Consider the following 12887-nt stretch of genomic DNA (forward strand, 5'->3'; position numbering starts at 1 on the left):
TCATGATGGGAAGGGTCCCAAAGGGGTTTACCATATGTCTACATTTTCTTTTTACTTCCAACCTTCCCATGAGCAAAGAAAGAAAGAAAGAGGGCACCCCGCCATTTCTACCGTGACCATTCACTTATCCAGATGGGAAGGTGGTCGGACAGGAAGGGAAAAGGGAGGGTACTGTCTCTTAATCAGTCACTTACTCAGGCGAGAAGGCAATCAGCTGGGGGAAAGGGAAGAGAATGTTCCTCCATCAGTCATTCAGCAAGTCATTCATGTGAGAAAGCAAACTGATGAGGAAGGAAGAGGGAAGGTAGATAGTCACTGGCTTAGACACATAGTTGAGCTTTGACTATCTCCCGTACATACGTACAAGCATACATATTACCTTATAACTATGTATAAGAAACTAGTCAGAAAATCAATCTTCAAACCTGGGTCAACTTATGCACAGGTTAGTAGGAGTACTGTATCTTAAGTCTATGAATACAGTGGAACAGCAAAAAGCTTAGTTCATTGTGGGAGAACCCAAAAGAAGCACTGACTCATTCTACTCTCTGTACCTTGGTGCCACTTCTTGCCCTTTTTAAATGCCTGGAGAGGGAAATGGCAGTGGTGGGCAACAGTGGCTGTCCACCTGAGTTGGCATTGGTGCTTTCCCCTCACTGTGGAATGACCTTTGACTTATCCACAGATCTTATCAAAATCCATAAATTTTGACCTCAAGTCTGCCCTTGACTTATGGATAAAGTCAACTTATATATAAGTATATATGATCATTTTAAAGGGTTTGCATCCGGTTCAAAAGTCCCACTAGCCTTCAGTAATATTTATTAAACACAAAACAAATAAAATAAAATAGTGACACACACCAAATCCAGTTTTTTGAAACTTCAGAGGAAAAAGTGAGTGCAAACCTTGAGCTTGTTTGGAGGTTCTAGCAGGGGAGTGCAGCTATCGTATACCCGGAATCAAAGACTGGAGGTATAGAAGGAGTACACTCCTTCTATACCTGGGATGGCATCCTCTTACAGCGAGCACGCGGCTTCGGGAGGGACACACATGGAGTGGTGAGGGAGGAAGGGGACACCTGCCTAGCCAGCCAGATCAGCCAAAACAACCTTGGTGATCAATGGGGTGACAGATGTCACAGCCAGATTGCCCTCACCTCTAAGTGAGTTAAGAATGTTTTAAGACCTTAAAGATGCATTTTCACTGTGAAACTGACCACAGCAATATTCTGAACTAGTTCTAGGAGTGGCTACATTGTTTTCCTATTTCTCCTGGAATGCCCTCCTTCCCTTCAGACATCCATCTTTGCCTATGTTGTTTTTCTTTATGTGTAGTAGCAGCTTCAAGCCATTGCTAGGCAATGGCATCTCTAAGAGGGGAGAGAGATCAACCCTTTCCTCCCCCGCCACCTTTAATGGCATCAGCAAAGAGCCACAGAGACAAAAAAATGACACAGGTAATTCATTCATTTTCCCCAGTAAAACAATATGAGCAGCACTGGCCCATATAAACAGTCAAGCGAGTTGTGAATTGGAATCTTTTCAAGTGTTCGCACTATCCCAAAGTGTGGAGATGTTACTGAGAGTTCCCCGATTTTTCCTAATTTGGGATAAGACTCTATTAACCCCAATGCAGGGCAAGACGGCTTATCAATGATCATAGCCCCATGTGTCATGTAAATGCCATTGAGCCAATTCTCACCTACTTTGGGGATACATTGCCCATGTAAATGCACCCTATGACAAGAATCCTGTTGTTGACAGAAATAACTCTCAGTAATGCTTTTGAATGGAAAGAAGCTATGCTGTATCCCCTTGTACATCATCCCTTATTCTAAACGTGTGACAGCTGCCAGGATATTCATCGGCACAATTCCATTTTCACAGCCAGTGATGGAGGAGTACCTTGGCACATTGCAACTGCACTTAGGCATCCAGGGTGAAAGAGCTAATGTGAAGACTAGCTCTTCCTCCCTCTTGGCTGGGAATAGAAAACTGCTTCTGTGAGAGCCTGACAGTCAGGAAGGAAGTGGAAAAAGAGACATCAGGCTCTGTTTCCCCAGGCAATGATAAAAACATGCTGGCAAAGCCTTGTGCTCATCCAGCATATGTACTGAATCTCAGCCTATGTTTCATACAGCCTATGCTTCTAGCTACCTTTGACAGCTCAATAGCAAATTATCTTAATAGTGATTTCTTGAACATAAAAGCTATCACTGCCAAGATTTACTGCTTTCTCCTTTAAAAAAAAGGGAGCACATTCATATCAGATTTAATGAGGAATATACATTTACCCTGGCATTCTGTTTGACAAAGCAGAGGATGCAGAAATAAATATTAACCATTTCATGGAATTGTTTTTCTTACTCTCTCTGTTCCACAGGAAAAGCAACTTATATTAATCTTTTAAAATCATTATTTTATCAGACCACAGCTTATTACTTTTATTTTCTGCAGTGATAAAAGGCTATTGCCATTCTGTACAATCCTAACAAGACATTTCCACTAATATATCTGAGTTCCTACTGCCATGTAAATCTGGCTTTCATTCACAGCTTCATGGTAGAACCACTTCTCTCATGAAGACAAGGGCAAAAGAGAGAAGTTTATATCAAAATATTTATCTAAAAAGTAATGGTATACAAATCCATTTATGAAATGGGACCCTTTAAACTAGGAGTTGTCTCACACACAGAAAAGCAAATCATACTGTAAATACAGAAGCTAAGGTAGAGATTGTACTGCTCAACAGTTCTGACAATTTGCTGAGCAGTCTACTTTCCCCAGAAGGCAAACTTTCAGTAAACATATTAGTATAATTGGTTATTGGCATGCCAGCATACACCTCACATATCCACAAAGCCCACAGGCAATGCATAAAGATGGCTCTGCAAAGCTTTTCTCATGGGAAAAACATTTTCTCTTTTGATATGCAGAGAAATGCAGTAGAAAGGAGAACATCAGATTCCCCCCTAGCATCTCAACATCTGTCTTTAATAATAAGAATAGTGGTGGGAAATAAGTTGCTATTTGAGACCGTGTTCTCCCTTAAACATACTTGAATGTAAACACATGGGGTGTGAACTATGTAGTGGAATTTTATTTATCTGCAAAACTGACTGAGGAATTTTAAATTTTCCATATTATCTCAAATATTTCCAAACTTTACGGAGGCTAATGTATTTTTACATGTTAAGTAGAACACTTTGCATTGTTAGTAATTTTTCATTGTTACAAGTACAGTAGAGTCTCGCTTATCCAATGTAAATGGGCTGGCAGAACGTTGGATAAGCGAATATGTTGGATAATAAGGAGAGATTAAGAAAGAGCCTATTAAACATCAAAATAGGTTATGATTTTACAAATTAAGCACCAAAACAGCATGTTATACAACAAATTTGACAGAAAAGGTAGTTCAATACGCAGCAATGCTATGTAGTTATTACTGTATTTGCTAATTTAGCACCAAGATATCACAATGTATTGAAAACATTGACTACAAAAATGCTTTGGATAATCCAGAACATTGGATAAGTGAGTGTTGGATAAGTGAGACTCTACTGTAGTCGCAAATAAATCAGAGTTTGGAAAGTTCCTTTTGTGTATGTCACCTTCCAGATTTTCCCAAACATCATGATCAATAGCATACTGGCAAGCGCATTCTAGGAGGTGCAATCTTAAAAATTAGCTTTCTAAGTACTGAAATAATATTTATTTATATAATGTTGCTTTGGTATTTCCTACAGCCCCCCACAATCTAGGGCTGAATGTCTACAGCAGTAGGCCTGCTCTAGACATATACCATGGGCTGCTTACATGCTTCAGATTCAGGAAGGTTCTCAGCATATATGCTTCCATGCATGTGTATATCAATATCTCCTTCTGGCATGCATTGAACATTCAGACAACAAGAACTATGTTGGCAGTGTGGTGGTTGGCAGGATTAATTCAGAGATCTACAGTTATATATGTTTTGAATGTTAAGCTGTGGAGATGGAGGTTCATATAAACTCACTGCTTCAGAGAAACAACCTGATTTGATAGGTGGAAATGGACCTATGCTGTTCTGAGAGCCTTAACAGAATATATATGACAGCACTGAACCTTGCCTCCAAACCTGGAGAACCTCAACAAATTAAAAATGAATTAAAGAGCTGCAGCTCCTTTTGTTTCCTTGTTTGTTTTTCGGGTAGAAAGCATCTGCCCTGTTTTTCATTGTTAAATATTTTTACTGTCAGACATGTTGACAAGCTGGGGACATAGAACTAATTGCTGTTGGTGTCAGAAATGAAAATAGCACATAAACAAACTAGGAGAACATAGCATTTCTATGTGAAGGTTTAGAGGACAAGGAGATCATGGAGAATATTTCTGAAGCAAAATGTTGAATTTCACAGAGTTGTTCCAGGTTTCTTTCCTTCATATTTCTTCCAATTCCATTACAAAATGGGATGATTCAAGAAAATAAAATAAGCAGATGAATACATGCTAGTGTATTCATACATATTTTCAGCTGAAGATTATCAGTACTAGCTGATAGTGAATTCAGGTGAAAGAGGACCCCTTTTCCCAGCTCATTTGTCTAAAATCATTTTAATTTAACATTAAATCAGGTAGCTAGCTAGATTTGCAGATATACAGAGCTTGAAAGTAATTACGTAATTGGTTCAACAAGCTATTAAATTCTAGGGTTTTTCACCCATGTGGTCTGATTCACTTAATTTCCTGATTAATATCAAAGTTAAGAAAGTTAATTGGTTTTAGAATGTTAAGTGTCTTTAGATGAGGTGATGCATGTTTGAATAGAATGAGGAAGACTTAGGTAGAATGACATAGATGTGGTTCCTTCACCCCTATCTTTTGTAGATGATCAAATATTCTTTGCCTTGGGCCTCTCTGAGAATTACTGTGTTCGTTATCTAAACTCCCAAGGCTGAGGTCCTATTCAATATTCATATCAGCATATGTATTTTTAAGTATTTCTAAGCCTTTGTCTATCAGGAAATAAACAAGAGGACAAGTTTATAGTAAGATTTATTCTACTAACAGAAACAGCACTCTTAAATATACTGTCCTTGGCAGCATAGACCTTGAATCAGTTGAGACATGTTACATCTCTGTTAGACGTATATAGCAAAGCAATATATTCCCTCTCTTAGTGTGTCTGTCTAACCTTATCTCTATGCCGGGATGAGATTGGAAATGAAATAGAAGTTTCATCAGGAAAGAAATATCTTATCACTTTTTTAAATTCAGGTTTTCAGTAATTGCTTGTCAGCAGTAGCAGGTGTGTCAAGAGCAAAATCGGCTTAGAGACTTTGTATTTTTTATGTTCTCTTCAGTATTTGTTTAGCTTAACAAACATACAAACAAAAGGGAATCTGAGGTAAGGTGGGCACCATTACTATTCTGTTTCAGTCAGTGTGTACATTCCTGTTCTTTCCCAAGTTTTTTCTCCTCCTCTGATGCCTCCTTTTTGTGTACAGGTGAGAAGGCCAATAACCTTGTAATAATGGGATAGTTATAATATGTAAATTACTACCATAATAATATCCTTGTTTATTCATAGGTTTATTTTTGCAATATGCTTCTACAACTCCAAAAGCTTAAATGTGGGAAACAGAAATTTTAAAAGCAGCCCAGACTATTACAAGAAGGCACAAAGTCACTGAGTCATACTGTTAGAATTGACTTCATGGGCCATATAATCCCTCGCAATGCAAAATCTCTACCTGATGCATGCCAGCTGGTTGCTGTCTAGCTTCTTCTTAAAAAATGTCTAAACAAGGACAAACGCAATCTCACTAGGCAATTAGTTGCATTGCCAAATCACCCTTCTATCCGAAAATTCATCGTAATGTTTAATTGAGATCTAGCCTCCTGTATGTTCAAATAGTTAGATCTTCCACCCCATAGTCCTGCTCCATCCTCTCTGTGACAGTTTTTGAATTATTTAAAGACCACAATCATGTTATCCTCCAGTCTTTACACAGCTGAATATGCTCAGCTCCTTCATTCTTTCCTCATTTGTTTTGTTCTCCATAACGTCTTATCATCTTAATTGCCCTTCTCTGAATCTTCTCCAACTTGACTATTGACCTCATCATACTTAGCTCTGGAAGGGCCCTACGACATTTCCACTCCAGTTGGAAGACAGATGGACATGTCGCCCATCATATGACACAGAGGAACTTCCAGTCGAGGCCCCTCCTCCAACTGGAGTGGAAGTGTCATGTGATGCTTCACTCTCCAATTGAGCCAGTACAATTCTGTGCCACCTGGGTGACTTTTCTCTGTGTGATGGGGGGGAGTGTCACTGTGAGGGAGCAGCGTGCAGGGTGTTGGATTCACCCCAGCTGCTCCTCATTTCTATGGCGGAGCAGAACGCTTCGCCTGGTCAATATGATGAAATTATAGATCCTTCTTAAAATGAGACCAGAACCAAATGTTGTACTTCAGATGAAGCCAGATGAAAAGAAATATACCGATTTTTACTTTCCTTGACCGGAAAACTATGATGCAATTAACACACACTAAAATAGCATTCGTAGTTTTTTTGTCTCAACATTACACTGCTGTCTGATGTTCAACATATGACCAAAAATAATCTCAAGCATGTGGTACTGCTGAGCCATGTATTCCCCATCCTGTGAATCTGTGTTTTGTTTTTAGTATGGTTTAAATATAGACTTTTGCATTGTTTCTGTTGAATTTCATTTTATTAATTTCTACCTAGTTTTGCAGTTTATCAGGGTCTTTTTAAATTATGTTCCTATCTTGCAGTATATTCAGTAAATAAGGGCTCTTAGGCATTTAAACGATGCCTTAGGTAAAAGTTAACTAATGCAGTAAATAGGGTTTCCCAGTTTACTTCACATTAAACACCTAGAAAGATCTGGACCTTAATCTAAGGTTCGGATCTTTCCAGGTGTGGGCCCTGTGGAGATTGACTTCCGGTTCTTCAGGCTCTCCCCCTCCCCCCTGATGTGGCGGTCGGATTGACTGGTCTGTAGATATTTTTGCTGGAATTGGAGAGAAATTTAAAAAGTATATGAAAGAAGGGTGGAAAATGAGTTCAAGTGCTGAATGACATGTATTGCGAGGATAATTTGTTGACTTACCTCTTTGATTATTTCAGTTACTGATGTTGATGGTTCTGAATTACTTTTCAAATTTCAAATATTTAACATAATTAAATGAATTTTCAAATGCAATGCTTTAATATATATTCACTGGTGAGTAAAACTATTGTCTTAAAACAATAGCACAACAGTTAGATATCATTTTGCACATCATTTTATGTTTTATTTAGCCAGAATTTTGGTGCTCATTACCATTTCCTAGTGCTCAGGGAAAAAGTTTAAAAAGAAAAGAGTTTAACTTTTTCGAGTTTGATTTTTTTGGTAGATTTGATTAAAATGTTCTCACTAGAATCTCTAGGCATTCCATGTTTTTCTATTTTCATGGGGGCTCTGTACTTCTAACCCCTTTTGGGATGGGATGGAGGGTGGCTATTGTATTCCTATAATTGGATAATTGGTCTAGTTTGAATCAAATCATTTTTCATTCCTTTGCGGTATTTTATGTGTATATTTCCCTTCTCCTTAATCCCACGTGGACTATTAAAAGAGGGCCATAATGTCCTACCTAAAATCCTGAACCAGACTTCTCCTCTGGTATGCTCTGCCCAAACTACAAGTTTCATGATTAAACTCAGCTACAGAAGTTAAAGTGGCATTACAATGCTATATATAATATAGTGCGAAAAACATCATATGTGTTTTTCATTTCATTTCAAGGCAAAGCTTTAGCTTTATCAGCTCAAAACAACAGCAGTCATTAGGTAACCATTACTGTCAAGAGCAAAATGTCACATTTCCTGCGAGGGTTATTGTTCTGTCATTTTCTAGACTACCATTTAATCGGAAACATCCCATGAAACTATAGTTGTGACGGCGCGAGTGGCGCCATCTATGTGTTGGAACTATAAGTTTCAAGATTTGAATTGTTGTATCATGCCTGATTTTGCCCTTACCCTGTAAATGTAGTTGGATTGGTTATTTATATCTGTCAATCAATGTTGTTTGTACCTGTTATATTGCTCACTCAGCAAAACTGTTTGGCTCCACCTCTTCCTGGAGTAGGACTGTGTTTCCTCCCTTTTATTCCACCAGCAAGATCTATATCGGATGGACGTGAGAGAGAGACTTGGCACTAAAAGCCCTTCAAAAGTTACCTCTCAGCACCAATTCTGAGGTTCTTACCCTTGGGACTCACACTTCATGTTCAGGGCCAACCTGAACAACGTTGAGGAGTCTCAAGCGCCTTCACATCAGTCCTTTGGCAACAGAGGAAGACTCTTGTCTTCAGATATAGGTCATTGGACTGAGGCTGAGTTTGCTCCGGCATTCACAGCCAGAGAAAGTGGGATCTGGACAAGCTTCATGGACTTAAACAACCAAAGACTGTAATGTATATTTTCTTTTACCCCCTTTATGAAGAATAAACCCAGTTTTGAGTTAACTACAGTGTTTTGGTCCTTGGGAGTTCCAGTTTCCCTAAAGGAGGGCAAGAAGCAATCCCCTGGGGAAAGATGTCACGTCCATGCCTCTTTCACTAAGAGTTTACAGCCCCAGGCGCGACGGCACAGTGCTGAGAGAAGCCTTCTTTTCCAGAAGTACTGAAAGAAGCCTTCCAGAAGTGCTAAGAAAAGAAAAGAAGGAGCCAGGAAGGGCCTTGAATTTGCCAAGCCCATAGTCTCCTAAAGATAAAGAAGTCAAAAGAAGCCTGCCTTTGCCTCCAGAGGGAAGCCCAGCCTTCACAAAATTGAGACATTTGCAAGCTTTCCCGCTCTTTTTGCATCTCAAGCCACCAGCAAATTGCTACATTCAGCTCTTGTAGCTGCAGCAAGTTCAAGCCTTCTGCAAAGTGGATACATTTGCTAGAAGCCTAGCCTTTGCAAAATTGATACATTTACAAGCTTTCCCGCTCTTTTGCATCTCAAGCCACCAGCAAATTGATACATCCAGCTCTTGCAGCTGCAGCAAATCCAGGTTTCTGCAAAGTAGATACATTTCTCCAGAAGTCAGCCTTTGCAGACCAACCAAGCCTCTTCCAGAACCCAGTTTGCAAAGCAATAAATTCCAACCTTCTGCAGTTCCTGCCATTTCTTCAGAGCCTGCTGCAAGTTTATGAAAGCCCAAGCTTAACTTCTCAGTTAAGCAGCTGTTTTAATTGTCTTGTTTAAAGTATTGCATTGCCCTTTTGTGTGCCTTTAATTGTATAGTTATATAGTATTGCATTTTGTACTGTTTGAAACTTGGGATAAGTTTCCTTTTGAATTACAGAATGTCAAGTCATAGCAATGAGATTTTGCAAACAAGGGTCAAATCCCCCCGCCCAGTCAGAGAAAGGCACCCCACAGAGAAAACAATGCTCTGCCTTTTGCAGCAGGAAGGCCAGCTTAGGCAGAGGTTTAACAGAGCTTGGCAAAACCTGCCAACCATAGCTGATGCAATAAAGGCATCCTTTTGCCCTAAGGAAAAGGAAATTCTTAGGCAAGAATTTTTAAAGGCCTTCAATAATGGGAGTGCTATTGCAGAAGAAATAATCTATGTACTGAACAAAATTAACACTCCAGAGTCTTTAGATAGGGCTAAGGAAATTTCTTTTAGCCTACAAGAAGAGAGGAGGCGCTACAGCGCGGTTCTATCTGAACCAGAGCCCAGTTCCTTATTCAAAGGTGCAGAAGAAAGGGTTCAAGGCTCCCCATGTGTAAGCCTTAGATCCAGTCTGCTCAAGATTCCATCTAATGATGCTAGCCATAAATCCAAGCATTCATCTAGGCGTAGCAGTTCCTCCCAATCCACACACTCATTCATCAGTACTTCTTCCAAAGCAGCCCACTACAACAGAGAGGCTGTCCGTTTGAAAATTAGAAAAGAGGTTTTAGAAGCACAGGCGTCTGCAGAAATGGCTAAGCAAGACCTTTCCTTCAATGAAGAGGAACTCCTCCTTCAACAGGCTAAAATCAAGCAGAAACTGCTTCTAGCACAGGCCAGGGCCCAGAGAGAAATAGAGCTTGCAATGGCTGAAGCCAAGCAAGATGAGCTGCAACGGGATCTAGATCTGCTTCAAGTAAAAAGAGACACAGCACAAAAGATAGTCAGAGCTAACGTTCTAGCCAAAGCCCTATCACGGGAACTAACCCAAGAAAACCTTAGTTTCCTGCCAACACAAGAGCCTACAGCAAAGGTTTCAGCACATCTACAACTGGAATCACCTGTAGTGCAGAGTCATATCTCCTTTCGCCACCTTGAAGATTGCTCACCTGTTCCAGTGTTCGCAACTTCAAGGCCTGCCCATTCCTCAGAAGTACAGCAAAGCACGGCCGGGAGAGTGCCATCGTCTCTGTCAGAGTCCATCCCTGCACTTAAGCCTCAGAGATACCACCTGTCTACTTGGGAACGAAAGGATGACGTCTTTCAACAACATCCAGATGTCCATTCAGATTGGCAAGGCATGGCCGGGAGTGAACCACCACATTCATCCCTGCATACCAAGTCAATTCTCCCATCGCTGAAGATAAAAGCTTCAGAGGTGCTGCCTGCCAGCAATCTGCTGAACCCAGCATCGCCTACCATCGCGACAAGATGTGTTCAACCAAAGAACATTGAGTTTGTCACGCCACATCACACTACTCAGATGTACCCTTACACACTGAAGTCTCAATTGGGTTCCCTCTTGCGAAATCCAAGAAGAGACATCAGAGACAAAGGCATCCAGAAATTCACTGACCGACCGGATGACTACCTTCTGTGGAAAATCACCTTCATGAGGGCCATTCGAGATTTCAAGCTAGAAGCAGATGAAGAACTGTCCCTTCTTATGGCGTGGCTTGGACCCAGCTCAGCCGAGCAAGTAAAAAGACTTTATGCTGCTCATGTAGCAGACCCCCAAAGAGCTTTGTCCACAGCGTGGTCTCGCTTGGACCAGCGCTTCGGTGCGAGCACTGACATAGAAGCGTCCCTCATGGATCGAGTCAAGAGGTTCCCATCACTGAAGATGAAAGATTGCAAACAGCTTTGGGACTTTAGTGATCTTTTACTAGAGCTAGCTTCAGCCAAAGGAAATCCAGAGCTGCCAGGTTTAGCATGTCTGGACCAGCACATGTCACAGAGTGCCATTCTCTGCAAACTTCCTTTTCCTCTTCGAGAAGCTTGGGGGAAACAGGTGTTCAAGTACAAAGAGGAGAATGCAAATGTATACCCGCCCTTCACCTTTTTGGTGGATTTCGTCACTAGAGCAGCCCGTGAGAGGAATGACCCTCAAACAGGTCTTCTCGCTTTGTACCAAGACCTAAAGCCTGAAAAGACCTCCAAAGAAGACAAAGCCCAGGGCAAAGATCTTAGAAGGAACCTAAGTGTCAAGATGACAGACGCAACTCCTGCAACTTCTGCTCAACCAGTCAGCAACAACACCATATCCTGTCCCATTCATCAAAGGCCACACAGCCTAGCTGAATGCAGAGAGTTCGCAAAGAAGCCTTACAAAGAACGACTCCAAATAGTTCAAAAGGCCAAGGTGTGCTTTAGATGCTGCGGCGCCACTATTCACTTCTCCAAAGACTGCAAAGAAAAGGTTAAATGCCAACACTGCAACAGCATCAAGCATTGCTCTGCAATGCACAACTTCGATTCCCCTCAATTCAAAGCAAAGTCAAATTCTCCTACCAAAGAAGACCAAAAGCCTACAGAACCTCAGGTAGCCCTCAAGGCTCCTGCGGTTGCCTGCACCAAGCTTTGTCAAAATAGCCACAAGCCCAGGATTTGCCACCCAATCTGCCTGGCAGAGGTGTATCCAGACAAGCAGCCGTGGAATAAGAAAAGGGTCTACGTCGCCTTGGATGCCCAAAGTGACGCATCTCTTGCAACCCCAGAGTTCTTCGACATGTTCAACCTTCATACAGAGACAATAGAATACACCATATCCACTTGTTCTGGAAAGAATAAGATGAATGGCAGAGTTGCAACAAAGTTCAAAATCTCACCTGTTGGACAAAAGGCCAGGTACGATCTTCCTGACCTTATAGAATGCAGCCTGATTCCCAGGAACAAAGACCAGATAGCCACGAAGGAGGTGGTACAAGCCCATCCTCATCTCAAAGGTATTCAAGACCTAATTCCAGCTTTGGACTTAGAAACAGACATCGTAATGCTTATCGGTGCAAATTGTCCCACACTGTTCCGTGTTAGCAACCAGATTGAAGGTCCTAAGGGATCACCCATGGCCCAGCAGTTGCCTTTAGGATGGACGGTGTTAGGCCCAGTCTGCCTGAACAAGATGTTCCAGCCTGTCACTAAAAGGCCTTCACTAATGCAAGGATGTGCCAGCCACATCTCAGTTTGCTGCCAGGGAGTAATGCCAGATTACTCTCCCATCATCGAAGTGACAGAGAGAGATGAGCAAACAGCCTTCTCTAAAAATGATCAGAAGTTTCTTGAGATGATGAACAACCAAGTCACTCAAGACCCTGAAGGTAATTGGATAGCACCTTTACCTTTCAAGCCGGAAAGACCATCTCTACCCAACAACAGAGATGTTGCCCTTCATCGTCTCCTGTCCTTAAGAAGAAGGATGCTAAAGGATCCGAAGGTAAAGACCCAGATCACCCAATTTGTGGAAGACCTCTTCAGAAGCAACTACGCTGAACCAGCCAGCGTGAGTGTGGAGGGAGAAGAGCAGTGGCATTACATATCCACTTCAGAAAATCCGGCAGATGTGACATCCCGAGGAACATCAGCCGCAAAGTTGTCCAAGTCATCCTGGATCACTGGACCCAAATGTCTTCAAAATCCTTCCTTTCCAGAAAGCATTTCCGTGCTC

Source organism: Anolis carolinensis, chromosome 4, assembly GCF_035594765.1.
Source record: "Anolis carolinensis isolate JA03-04 chromosome 4, rAnoCar3.1.pri, whole genome shotgun sequence".
Taxonomy (NCBI): domain Eukaryota; kingdom Metazoa; phylum Chordata; class Lepidosauria; order Squamata; family Dactyloidae; genus Anolis; species Anolis carolinensis.